At 41.9% G+C, this 19,823-nt stretch overlaps 1 long non-coding RNA gene across 7 annotated transcripts in view; it reads left to right on the forward strand.

Moving 5' to 3' along the window:
* The window catches only part of LOC107322900, a 73,711-nt gene that overhangs the window by 4,146 nt on the left and 49,742 nt on the right, over window positions 1–19,823 (forward strand). For 2 of the 7 annotated variants that reach the window (XR_004309403.1, XR_004309405.1), the window contains exons 2-6: window positions 2,136–2,252; window positions 6,236–6,349; window positions 9,532–9,703; window positions 10,367–10,445; window positions 16,316–16,395. This is a non-coding gene — a long non-coding RNA (uncharacterized LOC107322900). Of the gene's footprint in view, window positions 1–2,135; window positions 2,253–3,484; window positions 6,110–6,235; window positions 6,350–9,531; window positions 9,704–10,366; window positions 10,446–16,315; window positions 16,396–17,384; window positions 19,638–19,823 lie in introns of those variants that run through there. The other 5 variants (XR_004309404.1, XR_004309406.1, XR_001559093.2 and 2 more) reach the window with 5 other exon arrangements.

Raw genomic sequence — 19,823 nt, forward strand, 5'->3', positions numbered from 1 at the left:
TGCTCTGGTCCAGGCAACGTTGTGGAGCTTTCCCAAATTCTCTGGAGCTGCTTTTATAATTCATCAAGGTTCACCCCAGCATGCTGGAGCTCAGTGTGATGGGGCCTGAGCGGGTCTGGTGCTGGATTTCAGTGTAGTGATGCACAGCACTGCTGGGGAGGGATGTTCTGGTGCTTTGGCTTCCTTGTGTACTAGGAGCATGGTGACTACTTTTAGAAACCCTTACCTCTGTCCTTTTTTCTTTGTGTCTCTGTGTCAGAGTAAAGCTGTTGCATGGGGCTGGGGGGTCCTTTCAGATGTTTCCCACCTCCATCCTCAGCTTTTGAAGGAGATGCTCAGCTGACAATTTCTTTCTTGTTCCCCCAACACTGTGCTGGCTGCCTCCTAGACTTACACTGGGCTCCTCATGCTTTCTCTTACTGCATTTTTGCTATATGTAAGTACAAACACAAATAGTGAGGAAGCAAGTGATTGGATGTCAGATTTGCACTTTGCCTACATCCTAAAATCTCCTTATAGAGCTTGCTCCTTCTTTCCAGTCACTTTAAATCCCTTTGTTGTCTTAGTCAACTGGAAAAATATGCCATTGTTCCTCAAGGTAGTTCTAGAGATCCCCTTTGAAAGGGTAAAACGGACTTAATCTATTTCTCATATGATAAATCCATATTAAGCTTCTCGGTCTGTCTGCACCAAAGATGTCAAAATTTAATGCTTTGAAATCAATGTAAGTGATAGATCTTTTAATATATTTTTCAGCCTAACGTTCTAAAATATCATCTGACAGTTGAAAAACAGATGTTCGCAGTAGAACAGATCTGTCTATATGTAGGTGGGCATATATGAAATACCCAGGGAAAAAGTATCTGCTGCAAGTGTCATGAACTGTTGGGAGCGATAGCTATTACCACATCTAGGATCCCATTCCTGGGGAGAAGATAATTTCTCCTGAAGACGCCCGCAGGGTAAAGTTTATTCCCCTTCTGTCAGCCTGAGTAGCAAAGTAAAGATGCTGTAATAAATGATGGCAGGGGCTGAAAAAGATGTAAGAGGATGGAAAAGAAATCATTAATCCACTGCATCAACTCCGCTGCACCTGGCAGCAGCCAGCAGATAGTGGGCTGCCAGCACATCTCTTTTATCCACAGGTTCATCTCCTGAGTACTGTTTCTTTTCCTTAGCTTTGGTGGAGGGGTTTTTTTGTATGTTTTTATTTATTTCTCCAACTGCTCTTCACCTTGTACCTTGAAGACTGACATGTATGGCAGCACACATCCCTGTTTGGCTGTGATCTCAGCATCTTCATATCCTGCATGAGTATTTCCTGACAATCTGTCCCTGCTCCTTCCCTGCATGCTCTGCTGCAGCTTCGTAGGCAGCTCATGGACAACAGCTTAACAAGGTTACCACGCTGTTAAGCCAAAAGTAGCCAGCAACTCTTTTCAGTTTATTATTCATGCTGTTAAGTACAACCTGGAAATTTGTATTGTTGTATAACCAGATGTCACTTCTTTGGTGCCTACAAAGCAACTCCTTTTTTCCCCTTCCTCTCCTTTGCCGGCTATCCAAAGAAATGAAAAGCCTGCAACACGAGTTCATGCTGCTAACAAGATGAGTACTGTCAGCAATACACAAACTGTGGTTTTTTCCTTTCTGCATCCTGAAAGTGAAGAAAAAGGACCTTTGATATATGCTAAGCTCTGTTATTCTTTTTTCTTCTTTGAGCTAATAGAAGGTATCATTATATTATCACACTTGTGTCCCTTCCATGTTTGTTCTGGCCCTTACTCTGCTCTGCAACAACAAGCACATAAAACATCCCATGAGAAACCTTAGGTTAAGTTTATTTGACTTGATTTTTTTTTAACCTATGTTGTAATCAGAATTGTTTTGCTAACTTAGTGCACTGAGGTAGTTTTTGGTAAAGGCAAAGATTTGCTTGTGGCCAAAGAGGAAAATAACGTATGACTGGTTTATGCCTTGCCACCCTGAATTGTAATGCTTTGTTTATTATGACTTTGGGCATGTTTTATTGGTGAGCGGAGAGGTCACAGCCTCACATATAGAACCTGTATTTGTGCTTTACGGGTTCTGGGATTTGAAACCACAGGCAGTCACTGAACTTTTGGCTGCCTTAGGTAACGGTGTGCTGTGACCGAGTGCTGGACAAGGTCTCTGCTCTGTGCTCTACTTGATGGGATAGAAGTGTGACACTGGTCTGGAACCCAAGGCTTCTGAAAGAAGAGGCAAAATAGGTACTGAAAGCCACACTGTGTGCTCCGCTTTCTCTGCCCTCTCTCCCAGCCTCTTCCCCTTGTAGTGTTCTTAAATTTGGAGCTTCCTAGTCAAGCTTTGAATGAATTTTTGTTTTTGTAACTCATCTGAACAATATTTTAAAGGCAGCCCAACTTCTGCAGGGGTGGATCCCACAGCAAGAACTCAGTAGAAAAGAGTTTTTTCTCTACAGAAGGAAACATTGAGTTTGGATAAGCCCAAGCCTTGAATTTCCGCAGGAATCAATGACAGAACCAAGGCAGTGCCTGAAGATGGAAGAAGCCTGGAAAGACTTAGGGTGGATTTGCTTTAAATCTGTTCAAACAGAGGTGTAAGAATTCCCCACATAAGGCACTTAATGATGTGAGGGATGTTAAGGTGTATGGAGAACAGCTACGTGCTAATTGTTATGCTGTTTAATTTAAAAGATGAGCAATTATAATATAACACAAACACATATTTACTGCAATCAGTGGAATTGCAGGGTTCCACCCTGGACGCTAAGTGTTCAGGTGTTTTCCTGCCATGTGTTTCATGCACAACCTGAGTCTGGGATATTCAAAATGAGCTCATTTATTTATTTATTTTGATGTTCTGACAGCAGTAATGCTGGTTTGTTCCCATCTCAATCAGCAATCATACTGAAGCTGCTACAGTCAGTCCTCATTGGCCAGCATTTGCTCCGGCTTCTCCTTCAGATACTTCCAGATATTCAGCATGCTGTGTTTCCTCCCTCCATTGGAAGACCACATCTGTTAAGTACCTATAAGGACAGATATGGATGTGCTCGCTGGTGTTGGGATCAGTGCGGGAAGTAGGAACCTCCAAAAGGTTCTTCAGGTTTTTGGTGCTTATACAGCTGGTTTCACAAGCTCCTGAGAACTGAACAGTGTAAAGTCACATGGAAAATTAAATAATAATGTATAAATAGAATCGTTTGAGTTGGGAGGGGCCTTTAAAGGCCATCTAGTCCAACTCCCCTATGATAAACGGGGACATCCACAGCTTGATAGGTTGCTCAGTTTGCCGGTGTACAGACATCAGAGTGGGCAAGAGACAACCTGGAGGAGAACAGGCATAAACTCTTTTGTCTCCGAAGAAGTCTGTTGGGGACTTTGGATATGAACGAAATACGGTGCAGTACAGCGGGGAGTTGCAGTACAGCGGGGAGTTGGCAGTACTATGGAGCAGCAAAAGGCTTTTTTTTGTACAGATTAGGATATTTTTACATTTGCCCCAGTTCTCGCTGCCTGATAGTGGTCTTTTGTCCATCAACCCACAGTGGGAAAGCTCTTTCCACCAGTCAGTGTACATTGGCAGCGATTCTGCTTTCCACTTTGAGAACATCCCACTTTCATTTGTTTTTCTTACCCCCTGTGAGGAGATCGTTCCCAAAACTGCTTATAACCGATTCTCACTTCAGGTATATGTTCCTTTCGTGGCTTCTCGAGTTGTGGTCTGTGGAGTAGGAATAGCACATGAGGTCATTCCTGCTGATACCCACAATGAAACACTAGAAAAGCATATGCGACAATTGGTATGTCAGTGGGGAAGGACTAATGTGCCACGTTATCTTTTCCTCATCAAACTGGGTTGTTGAGAATTGCTCTGGTAATTGTTTATTTGCAGATCAATATCGCTATTCTTTGGGGCTTTTTTTGTTGTTGGTTGGTTTGCTTGTCCCTTCCTTATTTGTACATATATTTTATTCCATTTTTTTTAATTCCTTTTTGGGCCCAGTTCGGTGAGCAGCAGCCGGCATCATTGTGCAACCAACTCTCCCATGTCCTTTGTGCTTCCTGACAAAGCAGCATCAGCTCAGGTCCCAGCTGACCTCTTGTTTCTCACTGCAGCAGGGCAATGCTTGGAGGTGCGCACAGTACAGGGGACGGCAACTTGCTGACCTGGGCAGGGACCAAGTGTGTGTGTCCTGCACGTTAAGTGGGCACTTTCATTATTTACCAACTAGTTGAAACGATTTTGCTATTGACAGAGGCTTCATTATGTCAGCCATTCCATTCTTTGAAAACATGAACAAAACAGTGAGAAGGACGGTGGTAGGGAGGGGGGAAATTCCATTTCTTCCTAAATTGAGTGGAAATATCTTCAGGAAAATTAAAGGAAAAACCCAAGAGGAGGAGAAGAGCAAAAGAAATAACTGTAGCCAAAGCCACTTTCCTTTTTCAATCTACCTTCCAACATGCTCCTGGTAAAATCATTACAAAGGCCGTTTATTTTTAAAATTGAAAGATTGGGGAGAGTCATAATGAGATATTATGTGTAAAAGTTGCACATAAATTTCCTTCTGTCATATTTTGGGCTCGCCTAACGCATCCCCTTGGCAGGCCTGAGGGAAGCTGATCACTTTAGTATAGATTGTGTGTGCTTCAATAATATTGCCCAAGGACAGAGCTACTGGGTGGCTGAGTTGGCTACATGCTGATTTAAAAATTAGCTGGGCTTTTATTGGCCACAGTAAACTGTTCTCAAACAGAAGAAAGAAGTTTTATACGAAATGAAGAGACGTTCGGAGCAGGACTCCTCTCCTTTGCCCTTTTGGGAATATAATTTTTTTACTCAATAAGGAGATTTTTGAATTCTTTCTCACCTTTATGGAGAGCTACGGAAGAAAGGTGTTGTGATTGTGGTGTGTAATAGCAAAAAGTCCTACCTGGAGTTCTGGGTCTATGGAGTTTTCCGTCATGTGTCTCCCCACAAAGACCATAAGGATGTGGTTACAGCATCGTACTACAGCCCGGTCTCAATCTCAGGTCAGAGGGAAGAAGAGCTTTGCCTTCCTTATTTAAAGCATAAGGACATGAGCTGCCATGCATTCATTGTAGAAGGATCCGAAACTCATTTTTGTTGCTGTGTTTGGGAAGTATTGTGAAATTTGCTGTCACCTATGCAATCCAGGATGTTTCCCTTCTTTCAGATGTCTGTTTGTCCTTGAGACCATCTGAGTCATTCAGACTTTTCTTTTTTTTTTAAGTTTAATTTTTATTTTACTTTGTATTTTTGTCATTATTACCCTCATCTCTCTGTTTTTGAGGTTTAACGCTTCCAGGATCTCAGCAGAGTGAGGGATTTCTGCAGCTGCCAAGAGCTGGGGCACTTCCTTTGCTTTTCCTTTCTTGGTCTAAACCGGAATCTGGTCTTCAAGGAGGACAAAGACCATCAAAGTGCTTAAGAATAAATAGTAATTCATAGTGGTCTTTACTAATGTGCTTGATTTAGAGCTCTGGAGTCCAAGTCCTAGCCACATCTCCTCTGTATTCCATTTTTAAGGAGCAGTTGACCTATTTATTCACTTTTTGACCTAACAGAGGAAGAAATAGAGGATGGAAAAGACACGACCAAAATGAGAGGTTTAAATAAATAGCTTTAAGTGTGGGAGAAGGCCAAATTTGTTGTAACTGTAAACATGTTTTTTTGACGTTAGCCAGATCTGAGCACCCATATACTTTGGGCAAATTTGAGTTAATCTGAGCTTTGCAACCAGTTTGTGCCTCAGTCCTGTGCCAAACTCAAATCTAAACTGGAACTTGGGAAGCGAATACTGCAGCTCAGTTGGTTCAGATAATCATCCTCTGAGCAAACCTCCCAAACTCGTCCCGTTGGGAGTTACAGTTAATTAAATTAAGATTTCACTCCTCTTCACCGATATCTTCATCTCTGGGTAGAGCCTTGGGCGAAGTTGAAAGTGAAACTTGCTTCCTGTGCTTCAAGGCAGCTTTGTCTAAAACTGACTCCAGAATCAAAAGCGCCGTGCGCAGCTATTAACACACCCTCACCACAAGCTGCTCTGCCAGCATTTCTGAATACCCGGTTCCTACAGGTAACCCAGGGTGCTTTCATCTTGTCTGAATTGTAAAAGTAGGCACTGGGGTTTATTAAAGAGTTTGTGTTGCTAACGTGTCATACATCATGCCATTAATTAAGAGAAATTCTTTTTTTTCCCCAGTTGGGTGGCTGCATAACGCTGCCAGCATGTATATATTATCCATCTCTCCCCACCCCGGCCTAACCCAGATGCTGCATGACTGATTGTACCCCAGAGAAGCTCCAGCCTCTTCAGGTAATTCAATTGCTGAGTCTCCAAAACCAATGAATTAAAAAAACCCCTCTGCATTGGGCTCTGGTCCCTTTGTAATTAGTAGCAGAGCAGGGAACAAAGTGGGGTGCGGCGGGTCCATGTGTTCCCAATCACAGCCCACACAATGAAAATGTTTTCTTTCTGGGACAAACTGAAGAAACCTCACGGGGATTTGGGGCTTTTGTATATATGTGTATGTAATAATAATAATTATCCTCATTAGAAAGCTAACTCCAAAGCTCGGCAGTGTGCTTTAGGAGTTGGTGGGAGAGCTGGCTGATGCACCAGGCACTGACAGCCTACGCGGGACCTCTCACTTTGCTTGGGGTGCTTGGGGCAGAGGCTCTGGGGATGGGCACAGCCATTGTCCTTCTGTTTTCCAGCCATGTGCAGTGTGTGGAAAGCAGTTTCTTTTAAACCATTTTCCCATCCTGCTTTGATCACAGGGTTTTATTTATCCAGGGTGGTCAGAGGAGCACCCAGGCACCCAGCTCAGTGTGCTGCCCCTGCAGTACCCTGGGGACCAGGGATGCATTGTGGGACCTGGGCTGTTACTGTACCAAGGGTAGCAATAATTCTCCCTTGGACTGAGCCCTAGGGTATAATTAGAGCTGTTCAGGAATTTTGTCATTAAAAGTCTTTTGGTTGGAAAATGCTAGTTCTTTGAGGAAGGGGAAAAAAAAAAAACCAAAACACTTTTTTTTAGAGTTAAAGGGAAAAATTTCTCATGTCAAAGTGGGACAAACTGTGGAATAACCACCAGCCTTGGGTAAAAGAGATGTGTGCAAGTCTCAGCTCCAGTGAAAGTGTAGATTACTTGTATATAAAAACAAGCACAGTAAAATAGGAGGGAATAATTCTGTGCTCACCCAGTGCGTGGAAAACTGTGAAGCAAGGCTTTCAGCAAGACCCTCCCTGTGTAAGCAAGGAGTCTATTGTCAGCCTGTTTCCCAGTTCTCAGGATACAGAGTCAGACTTAAGGACTCGCTGTGTGGCAAGTGAGAGTGGGTTTTGAAAAGTGATGTTGAAAACTCGTGCAGGGAGGGACAGCCCTTCCCCATGTGCCCTCACCACAGGGACTGTACTGCTGGCAAAGGCAGAGCTGTTGTCAGTGGGAGAACCAAAACACTCCAGTCACAGACAGACTGGGATACCAAAGCCATCCAGCAAACAATTAATAACAGCCTGGTGCTGTCATTGTGTTGCTAACTCAGTTTCTGCACATTAACACAAATCCCACACACCACTAACAAACAATAACAATTCACTCCATCATGGAGATAAAACTGCTCCACTGGGGGTGGGACGCCTGACCTAATAAGCCACTAGCCTACATACTGCAAATAATAGCTTGCAGGCGAGCATCACTCTGTACCCAGCACTCATCACAGTGATCTAATCCTGCCTGAATGTGGCACTCCCAGGAGGTACTCTGGCATAGTGCTGCAGGTATCCTCCAGAAACATTATTCCCTAGGTCACAACATGTCCTGGGCTGCATGAGAAAGAAAGATGCTGGGAAAGCTGCTTGCAAGGCAAGTGAGGTTTCCAACCTCTGCATTTATAGTAGATTAAAAAGTAACCGGGGTAGGCAGCCATGCAGCAGATATCATTATGTTCACTGAGCTCACTCCCTGATCTATACATGAAGAAAAGACTTTAATGAGGTTTGTTTGCTGCTGGTGAAGGACTGTGATATTACACATTGCGTTCTCAGTGAAATCTGGCCAGGTCCTCTGGCCGTAATGAATTCTCAGATTTGGAGGAGTTCTGGAAGAAATCAGAGCTTTGTTTCTTATTTGAATGTGATTTTATCATTTGGAATGTGAACAGTGTTTGTGTTTTTGGTTATTTTAGATAGGGAATAATAGTCAAATGCTGAAATAGAAATTGTCTGCATTTCTCTCTTGACTGAATATCATCCTTATATTATTTACAGCTAATATTGCTTTGTGTTTTTTTTTGTTTTTCTGTTTTTTTGTTTTGTTTTTTTTTTTTAAAGAAACATCTGTTGAGATAAATGTTTCCAAAATTTCAAGGTCTTGCATGAAAATCTTTAACCTTTTCTTTCAGGTATCATTTGCTCAAATGGCATTTATGTTCTTTTTGCGTTTGGCTGAGTTTCACATTCTAAGGCTTTTATTTTGCATAGAAAACCCTCAATCTTATAAACTCATGAGGTGGCCACCGAGGATTTGTGCTACTGGCACACACTGCTAGGAGCTGCAGATCCAAGAAATCAAACAGGAAATCTACTTCTAGAACTTCAGTTTTAAGGAAAGTCCAGAAACTGGAAGAGAGTGAGCAGATCTGAGTCAATATTACACATGGTGTCAAATGGGATAGAAAATGAACTTGGGCTTCAGGGCCAGCTTAGTGCAGACAGCAGTAGGTGGAAAGATGAGAGTACTGAGGCACAAAGAAGAAGGAAAGAAGCAAGTGTTGTTCTTCCGTTGATTTGAGTTTGTGTCAGCGCTGTCCAAGTAAACTGGGAGGCTGCGCTAATTCACCAGGAGGTCAAACAGCAATGCCTGCTTTGGTATTGGTTAATTTTAACTCCTAAATTCTGCGTATTAGAAACTCACTTAAAATAATGAAATAGAGGAGGCTAGTATATATGGCCTAAATTTTACCATAAGCTTTTGTGTACAGGAAGTGTTACTTCTAAGTCAGAATTCCAAGTGTGTGAATTCTTCATATTTGCAAGTGTGTCACCGTACATCAAGACCAAATTGTACTGGGGAAAGAATTACCTTCTAAGTTTGCACAGTGTCAACGTGACTTTTTTTTTTCTTTTTTTTTCTTTTTTTCCCTAAATCCTTAATGTTTGCTTTAATCTGTCACTTTAAAATTTGGGGGAAAAATACCATCCGAGTTGTAATTTGATGGATGTAAAAAATGGGTAATTTCATGCATGCAGTGATATTTTCAGAAGCATTGTATGCATTTGACTGCCCTCTTTTGTGAGGTCTTCTGCAGGAAGGGCTTTGCAGATGGCCAGATATGCAGTGAATAGATGCTCTGGGAACATATTAACTGCTACTGAGCGTGTGGATTTGGTGCACTTCTTGTGTGCACGATTAACCACTCCAAAATGTTGATGACAAAGGGATCATTATGTTTCCAAAAATGTTTATTGTATAAATATTGTCCTTTCTGGTTCAGCAGTGTATTATTCTCATTCCTTTTGTATGGCCATAAAACTCCCCTGTTCTTGCTTTTCCGAACTGGTATAACTGGCATGAGGAATGCAACAGCTGGTTAACTCTGCAATGATCCAAGAGCAGCAGAAGACAAGGAGTGCAGAGGGGGCTGCCTTCATCTGCCAAGTGTAAATGTAAGCAGCTGCTTTATATTTTCACATGAACAAAAATGTTTTGTTAACTGCTTCCCCGCCATAGGCAGTATGATGTGCCTACAGTGGGGTATGGCTGCTGGACTACAAGGGTTGCTGGGCATCAACAGGCTTAGTAAGGCTTCTTTTTTTCCAAGCACTGGCCAATAGCATCCAGGAAAAGTGCTTCTATCATAGCAGGAATGCCTGTAGGACAGTATTCAAATGGCTTTATTTTCTCTTTAGTGTACGAAGCATCCCCATATGTACCAAAAAGAAAAGCCATAAAAGAACATTCTTAAGACTGTGAATGCTTAAAAGCTGGGAAATGCCACTGGAGAAATATGCTTTCTGCTCATCTTTAATTACATATAATAATAGACTCATAAAAGGATAGGGGTGTAATAGACATTAATATGTCAACTAATTCTCCCCACTCAAGCAGAATGGACTCTGTCATCTAACAGTTGTCAAACCTGTCTTTCAGTATCTCAAGTCCTTAAGTTTTGGGTGGTTTTCTTTTCTAACTAAGTGTGGCTTTTGGGGATCCTGGGGAGGTTGCATTAAACCTTCCCAGAACTGAAGATCTTCATCTTATTATACAAATGAAAAGGTGGATGAGGAAACTACTGTTAATTAAAAGAAAAGTGAGATTTCTTTTTTTAGAATCAGGGTATCGGAAGTGAGACTGAGAAGAAGGTGTTTCGCCTGTCAAAGGACATACAGCCTGAAGAACTGTCTAGAGGTATGAATTACAAAGGGCAGAAATTGAGCCCAATGTTATATATTTGCATCTTCCTTTCTTTTTTACTAGTGTGCTGGTGAGTGGGTGCTGTGAAAAGGTAATTAAGAAGAGGATAATCAGGAGTCCTAAGTTGATGTGTGTGATGTGTAAATGAAAGAGATTATGTATAGAAAGCAATCTCAGAAAGAGGTTCTAGAGCAAGTGAAAAAGGCGTGCTGCAAATGTTCATGGTCCAGGCTCTACCTAGAAAGCGGGGGTAGGTTCATGAGACTGTAGTGACAGAAACGAGTTTAACACCAGTCAGGGTGGTGAACAGACAACTTGTGTGGCTGTGGGCATGGCACAACTGCTGATCTGCTGGTGATTGCTCTCCCCAACAGCTGTAAAACTGGGAGAGGAGTCCCTGGTGGGACACAGCATTGAAGCCTAGAAGTATGGAGCACAAGCCCATGGTCACTGTACTCATGAAATGTAGCAGTGAACTGGATGGGCCTCCCACCTAATTGGGCTGTGAAATGCATTGCACGTAGTTTAGAGTGGGCTGCGTGCTGACAGCAAGATGTGCAGAACCAGAAGGTTGCAGATAGGGAGGAAACGTCTGCTTGCAATGTAATCTGAGGAAACAGGACAGCCTTCAGCCCTGGGGGCATGCAGCAGGGAATCCACATTCTAAGAGCATGAAACCTCAGTCTTCAAGCTAAGCATTTATCTGCAAACTTTCCTGTGCCCAGTCTGATGTGCAGAACAAGGCTTGCAGAATTGCAAAGGCGAGGCAATTAGGGAGTGATCTAAACTCAGCACCAAATGCTTGTGCTTTATTTTCCATTTATTCATAGCCCTCTGTTTAAAGTCAGCTTCGAGTTTAACTTGCCAAACAACCCATTCCTACTTAAGAGACTTTCAGTTTTGAAGGGCGGAGGAGGAGTGAAGCTGGAGGAGACTGACAAAAAGGTTGAACAGTTTCTAGGAAGACGATGGATGTCTTCATAGAGATAGCGGTGTCTTGTGGAGCATCTACCCAAGATGTGCTCAGGGAAAGCAGGGGATGGAGAGCATTGGCAGCCAGACTGAAATGGGTCAGTGTAGGGGCTATCAAGGCAGTGCCTCCTTGGCAGGCATGCAGAGGGAGTAAAGAGGGTAGATAGTGGAGGAGTGAGCTGGGTGACTCTATGTTAGGTGTGAAAATGTGAATGAAAAAGAGCCCCAATCACACAAAAAGTTGGAAATTCTGGGTAGCGTGATTTCCAGAGTTTGGTACAAGTGCTTCTGTTGAACACTGTGAGATTCACGTGTTCAATCACACCAGTCCTGGTTCATTTCAGTTCTCACAGCTCTGAGGAAGAAGATGCTTTCTCATCTCCTGACACGCCAAAACTAATCTCTTAAGTAGTACTGAGAATGTTACCACGTTGAGAAAAGCAGTAGAGCACTAACTGAGCAATGCCAAACAAGCAGCATGGCTTGGGATAAATTTAAGTAATTAACTTGGAAGCATTGGTGAATCTTCATGTATTTCTAAGAACTTGGCCCTCAGGTGGCAACTCCAAGCATCCCCCACAGCAGAAGGGACTTACCACTTTCAAATGAAGTTCTGGCTCAAATATGGTGTTTAGTTTATCTTTCAGAGCATCGTGTGTGTTTGAAGCAGCCTTCTAGACACCTGGAGCTGTGGATACCCAGTGCAGATATGTCTCGGTCATGCATCACTAGCTTCTTTTGTGACATGGCTTCAGGAAAAAGCAGGGAAATGATATTGAAATGTACATTTTTTTAAAAAAACAAATTTTAGTTTTAAGAAAAGCTTGATAAATTATGAGTTGAATCTCCTTCAGCCATTATTTACTAGACATTTTTTAGAGATTATCTATTTATTTATTGCCCTCTGAGACCACTAGAGAGGAAGGAAAATGCAGTTAGTCCATCACTTCCCTGGATAAAGAGAGATGCAAACTCTTAATAAAGTATCGATGGCACCCCAAGGGGACAGAGAGAGATTTGCATCCCAGTGGTCCAGCTGACAGACCACATAAGTTACCGCAGCAGCAGCAGCAGCAAGGTCCAGTCAGAGACAGGAGCAAGATGAGAGAAGAGGGAGCAAAACGCGATTTGTACTGGCATGCAGCGAACAAGCTAAGCTGTGTAAAAATGAACACATGAAATTAAAAGGATTAATGGGACAAGTTAGCGCAGGGTAACAGGGAAAGTCCCCTGTCTAGGTATTTCTGCCAGGTTCCACCCAGGCAGGTTGTTGTTATTTTTTTAAACCTTCTTTCTTTTGTTAGTGAAATTTCATCTGCTCAGCTCTTCATGAGCAACATTCAATTCCTCCCCCTCAGCTCTACCTGGATGAGTCCTGTGAGCTTGAAAAATTTGCTTTTATTTAAGAAGTCATGTCTGTTTTCACGAAAGCCTGAGATGTTGGCGCTGTCCAAGGAAAGCTAATGGCATGCTGGCCATCCAAAATCATCTAGCAAGTTCATTTGCATCGACTGCTCCTCTTAACCTTGTGCTGTAAATCACTGGTAAATAGCTGTGCCATGCACCCTGGGCTGGCTGCCGTTCAGAACTGAGAAGAATCATTTCTACTTATGCCACAAAAGCCTTTGGAATCACTTGTGATAAACGTGTAGAGATGTAAGGTTTTACTATTTAAATGACAAAGCAATGCCTAATATTTTTCTACAATAGCGTTTTTCTCTGAGTGGTCTGTTTTAAGCCTATTCCTTCTCACTTCTGAAGTTAAACAAAGCTATGTGTATGTAACCAGTATTTGTTCCATTAGGTGGTAGGGGTTTTTGCTTTTGTTTTTCAGTTTTTTGGTTTATTGCTACTTTACCTGGTTTCCAGCTTACAAAAGGCAATCACGGGATGACAGTCATTTTCTGCAACAGAAGGCTGACTAGTTGAGGGAAAGGGATGATATTTGGGAGTTAAGAAACAAAGCTGTGACATGTAAAATTGCATATAAAGTGTTTGATTCTCTTTTTTACTTCATAAAATTCTCACCAAGTGAACTCCAGATGTCAGCATTTAAACACTGTCAGGTATTACTTGTGTTACTGTGGCATCTATGCAGGTGTTGCTCACACCTAACCTGAGGGGCATGGTGTGCACTGAAATACTTGTGGTTTAGGTAGGCAAGTCAGAAAAACTGAAGATCAGGAAACGTTGGCACTGTCTTATTTCAGTTTGTTTCTCCTTTGAAAAGTAATGGTGACCGGTTGCATATTACATAGATTAATCAGAGTTTAAGATGATGTGGAGATTGGTGCCATGGTTCCACTGATCGTATTCAGTCAGAATTTGTTATTTCTTTGTGCAGCTGTAATAGTTTGGGTTACTTCACTATGAAGTAACTCTCTGCTCGTTGGGGAAAGAAGCAGCTTGAAAGTATCGCTGCAAGTCTGGCTTTGACCTTTTCATGGAGGTTTTTGCATCTGCTTTCCCTTGTTTGTCATTTGTCTTGTTCTGCAAGAAAACTCGAGATATTTTGGAGGTCTAACGGCTTGTTGTGTCTTCAGAACAAAGCAGTTAGTATCTACTAATGGAGGTTTATTTGTTGCATCTAACAGCTTGAGGATTTCTAAACCATTCCCTGTATTATCATAGAATCATAGAATGGTTTAAGACCCTTAAAATTATTTAGTTGCACACCCTGCTATAGGCAGGGACACCTCCCTCTAGACCAGGTTGCTCAAAGTCCCATCCAGCCTGGCCTTCCTGGGTATTCCTGGAATCTTGTCCCAGGATGCTTCATAATTAAACCTTGAATGGATCCATGGATCCATTCTAGCCTTTCTCCATGCCCATACGTCCTGGTGGGAGCACGCAGTAGCAAGTACTTACACATCATTGTTGGAAAACAGGAGCCGGCATAAATCCTTCGCCTTTGTCAGAAGAGAATGCTTTGTCTGAATGTAAAAATACACTTATATGTTTAGTGAGTAAGCAAACATAGCAAATATTAACACAGGAGCCTTTCTGCTGAGGAGAGTTAAGCCTAAGTGGGGCTTGGCCAAAAGGGTAATGAGAGTCAGAGCTGGAAATAAAAAAGAGTTATACTTCAAAAATAATGTTTTGCTTAGATTGTTGAATTGTGGTCAAGGGAATGAAAAAGGGGATAGGGCCGTTGCTGGGAGTTTTGCTGCAGTAGGGCACGTGTGCGTAGGAACATCTGGTACGTTTGGTTCTAACACTCCAGGTCTTTTACCAGTTCCTGCCCAAGACTGCTGAAGTAAACCAGGTGTAAGTGGTTTGTGCAGAACAGCCAAAACCACATCTTACTCTCCAAAACCGTGTCTTGAACATGAAGGCTTTGTTCTCTAGGGCCAGAGCTCCTCTTTCCCCACTGGTAGTCCGTGAAAGTGTTTACAGAGGCCAGCAGCCCAAAGGAATTGAATTTGGGACCTTGAAAGCTTCGGCCTTCACAAAATAAACCTTCAAAGGAGATTCAGAACTATCAGCAACAAAATACTTTCTATTCTCATCCATGGCAGCCCCCTGCATTCCTGTCTTGTGTTTATTTAACAATTTAAAAAATAAATCCATTGCTTTGAGCTCAGGGCATTAATTTTTTTAAGGTCTGTGGGGTCTTTTTTCCATGCACACTTCCCATAAAATTCTATGTTTTCCTTTTCCTTTTGTTTCTTTACTTCAACCATCGTTTGTTCTCATTGATGATTACAGCTCTTGCTGTCCCCTGTTGGTTATAGGATAGGTGAAGTGAGGAAATGCTGATGACAAAAGGTCCTGTACTCCTCCTCTTTCTTTACCTGAGATGTCCAAGTTGGCTCTTTCTACCTGGGAGGTTTGACTTAAAATAGATCTAGAAAAGAATATTTTCAAATATCTGCGCTTAACGCCGTTATGCCATGTCTGTTCCTTGTGCTGTTAGCACTGAAATTAACATTAGTCTCACAAAGAGTGTAGTCAGGAGGCTGTTTAAGCTACACTAAAAGAAAAAACGAAAATAAATGAAACCCAAATCCCTAGGATCTACTTAATTGCCCCAAAAACTGGACAAACACCAGAGCTAATTTGAACTATTTGCTCCAAATTACTGTTGTGAGTTTAGCTCTTTGCTTGGTTACTGCGTAGTTCAGAAGTCAAACCAAATACATGAAGCAGACCTGCAATTTTAGAAGAAGAAAATTAGGAGGATTTTTCACTTCATCCAAGTAGCTGGATTTGGTTATTATTGCCTGATGAGACTGACTGCATGTATCAAATTATGTGTTGCTTTTCCCTCCTTGTGTGGCTGAATGGGGGGGAAATGGAAAACCCAAAAGCAATTTGACGTGAACAAAAAATCCATAGTGAATTTTTTTCATATTTTTAAAGGGAGTTCCTTTCCAACTGCATCTCCTGTTCAACAAATTATGTTAGTTCTTCTGTATTTTCTCTCTCTTTTTGGTGTGTTTTTTTTTGTTTTTTGTTTGTTTGTTTTGGTGAATATGTAATAGAAAGGCCCTTGTCTCACCCAAATTTTCTTCCGTTCCCATGAATGCTTTATGGGAGCTGCAAACATTACACCAGAGCACCTTAAAAGTGGAAACCAAGACAGAAATGCTACCAATTCCTGTATTATCTGGGTGGATCTCATGTTCAAATGCCAGTCAGGATGCAGTGGAGATGTTTCTCAGCAGCAGCCTAGCGACATGAAAAAAGATGAATGAAGTCTTTGGCCATCATAATCTTTAGGGCTTAGCCTACTGTACTCATTCAACAATGACAGGCTGTTGATCATGTGTTTGTAGTCCAGCTCCATGCATAAGATAGGTGGGATTTCAACCTGTAGCAGTTCTATCAGGGCAAGCTTCTCTAACTGAGAGTATACCCCATAACTGGGAGCATCTTCTGCTGTTTTTCAGTGCAGACTGCTGAGGCAGAAGACACTGGAAGGCAATGCAGTGGTGAAAGGAAACTTCTTGTTCTCAACTTGCAAATGTAGGTAAGGATTTGAAGGAAATGATATGCTTTGGGTCAGTTGATAGGAGATAAGTGGCACTTGAAATATTAATCTAGAAGATGTTTGAGGACGCATCAAGAGTTCAACAGCCTTCCGTGCTCACAGAGCAGCGTGGTGCTCCTGGAGGCCTCAATGCGTCACACAGGGCAGCCGATTCTTGAACCAGTTCAGCATGCCATTGCTTGTGCAAGTCACGTGTCCAGCCACCAGACTTGCATAAATTGGCTCTAAATAGTTAATTAAATGCATTTGTACCCCACCACCTGATTTGCATACAGAATTGTCAAAACAGTGTGCTAAGATTAGACACAATGTACTCTCTGAACACAATTGTGCGACTGAAACACTCTGAAAATCTGGCGCATTGAGTTAAATTTTCACATTGTGCCTTCTTGTGTAATAACAATAATCTCCTCTGCCTTGGAGTATAATCGCAATAAAGAGCTTTTTGTGATTCATTCAGTGTTTATTCACTCAGTAAACAGCCCTTTATTGCTTTTTATACTACAAAGCAAATGAGATTATTGCTTAAATTGTCCGGTAGCAACTAGCTTCTGTCCTCTGGCTTGCTTGTTCAGTTTGTTTTTGTGTTGTGGTTTTGGAAAAGCAAACTTGTTTAAAATTAGCTCCCCAATAAATCACAGTAACAATGAAGTGAGAGTTTCTGCACTGTGACAGATTTGTAGCTTTTTATGTTTGTAATGATGATGATATGTTTTCTAGCTTATTTATTCCCTTCTGCCTTTATTCTCCTAAACTCTGAAGTCTGTTGCAGTGAAGAAAGCCCTAAGAAGCTGAATTTTGGGAAGGGAGAGCCTCTGCTCTAGTTCTTATTCTGCTCTGTTCCTAAAAGCTTCAGCCATTTTCTTCACTTGTCCTTGCCTGTACAATTAGATTGATGATGTTATCTCCTTTTGAAAGTGCCCCAAGGTCTTTGGATGGCTAGAAATAAATATTTTTGTTATTCACAGAATCTCCCAGTGCTTCCTAAGAGCAGCTGTTTTTACATATCATTGCCCCATGAAGATGTACAGTGAAGGAACTTTGCAGGCCTCAAAACAGAAAGGCCGGGAACACAGTAGTAGTCATCAAATGGAGAACAACAGGTCAGCTGTAGCCAACATTTGTTCATGCAGTTCTTCCCTGAGCATGAAATGGAGCAGCCTACTATTAGTCCTCATCTTAAGGCTACATGGTATCTTCACCATAAGGACAGGAAAGACTAATTCTCTTGTTGAGGCAGTAGTGCATAAATGGCATTTCTTATTTCAGTCTTGCCAGCATTCAGACGTTAGCAAAGCATTTCACTGATAATTATTGATCTTCTGTATTTATAGAAAGCTAGGACCTAGTACAATTCAATATTCAGGAGATGCCAATTTTCTATGAATACCTGAGAATGACTTGGTCATTTTCCATTTGTGTAATTGCTTCTGTATTGCTGGGGCGTGAATTGCATTCTTTAAAATCAACCTAGAAATGGAACATGAAACTGAGACTGTATTTCTTTCTTCTTACTGAAGCCAGCTAAGCTCTTTTCAATTTGGGCACTTCCAGTATTGCTTTATGTCCAACTTCACTTACTCACACCTCATGTCAGCTTCCACACTCAAACAGATACCTTAAGTTAATTAATCAAGAATCGCTATTTGGGGCTTTCAAGCTGTTAAATACATAATTGGTCCTGTGTTTTCTCTGATGGACTGTTTTCTACAGAAATCTTTGCTGTTACCTAGTCTGAAAACTTTTGAGTTACCAGATTTCTCCTTTGAGTAATAGTGCTTCCAATATTGAGCTTTTCTTCTGTGTTATATTCAGCTGTCTTAAGAGTTTTTATGCTAATTTAGGCAATGACATGGTTCTAGAACACAGTAAGTTGAGTCCCAGCTCTATTCAAGGCAAAACTTCAGCTCATTGGCACCAGAAATGAGATGGTGCCTTGATATTGGAATATCATTCAACATTCCTGACCCAAAGGACCTAGTTATGCCCTGTCTAGTGCTGAGGGACAAGTCTGATGTGAGCTACCACCTTTTGCTTGCCCACCTTTGCTTACAGTGCTAACTAACCAGCTAGAGGGCATGCTGCAGGCATCGAGTTCATTGTTGTGTGGTCACTGGGATATCTCCCAGTGCTTGAAAGATAAATTGAGACCTGGAGTACCGTAATTTCAGAGTTTGACAGCAAAGCTTCCAGAGGTTCCTCTTTGGGAGCTACGGTGTTAGAGTTATTGTGGTCCTGGGTAAAAAAAATCTTTAAACAAGTTCATACTTGTATATATTAAAGTGGAGATTTTCAGAGCCTGTATTGGAAGCAGTGTCCTCTTTTTCCCTTTGAGATGCCTGCCAGTTCTGGCCCTGGTTCCTTTATGAATGTGACATGTTTGGTTTTAGTGGATAGGAATCTATATTTTGATATACTTCATAGTTTCCATGCATACAAAACTTGGTAAGTGCCCAGTCTCATCTATGCTTAGATTTTTGTTTCACAGGATAACAGTGACTCGAAGCATATTTTCACATGGTAACCAGAAGATGTTTCCATTTAATGATCAGACAGTGTACTTTCTTTATCAAAACTGCTTTATTGTTTTAAGAATGCATTCTCACAGGAGACCTGTTGCTTTAACTACATTTCATTTTGAAGAGGCTCTGCTCTGGTCCACAGAAGTTTTCGGATTGAAAGATGAAGCGTGTGGTTTGTTAGAATAAGGTGAGGAAATGTGAACTGATGGCCAGTGTGCCAAACAGGAACTTAGGAGACTTTTCTTCACTTACCAGCCCTTACATTGGGTTTTGGGATGCCGTTGAGCACGTCATTTCACCTCCACATGTGTTCTGCTCATTTCACCTTGGGGTCTGGAACTTCTCATCTCTTCTGACTGCAGTCCCATGGTCACAGCTCTTGCAGGATGCCCAGCACAATGAGGGTGCACAGACCCAGCTGTCATGAGAAATATTAATTAATCGTTGCTCCCTAACAGAGCTCTTCACAGATGCTCTCTGTGGACCCTCAGTGCAGCCTTGGAGCTGCTGGAGATGCTTGGTTCTTTGCGAACACGGCCCATGGATATGATTAAAAGAACCGCCTCAAATCATCCCAACTTTCTCACTGTTAAACATCAGCCACCAGCTATGGCTCCTTCTCTTTTTGATTTTCTTTTCTTCCTATTATTTTTTTTGAACCTGGCAGCCTCAGTCAATAAGCCATAAGCTCCTAGCTAAGAAGAACTGCTGTCATCAGACAAAAAGGCCTCCAAGTCCACATCCCTAACAACCTATTTTAATAACAAGAGCAATAACGGGATTTATTATGCATGCGGCTTTCTGCAATCATTTCTGAAGAGAAAATTAGTTTGAAGCCCTGGGCGACAGTTGAACTCTCAGAGGCGTCTAAAATAAAATAAGGAG

Source organism: Coturnix japonica, chromosome 20 (assembly GCF_001577835.2).
Source record: "Coturnix japonica isolate 7356 chromosome 20, Coturnix japonica 2.1, whole genome shotgun sequence".
Taxonomy (NCBI): domain Eukaryota; kingdom Metazoa; phylum Chordata; class Aves; order Galliformes; family Phasianidae; genus Coturnix; species Coturnix japonica.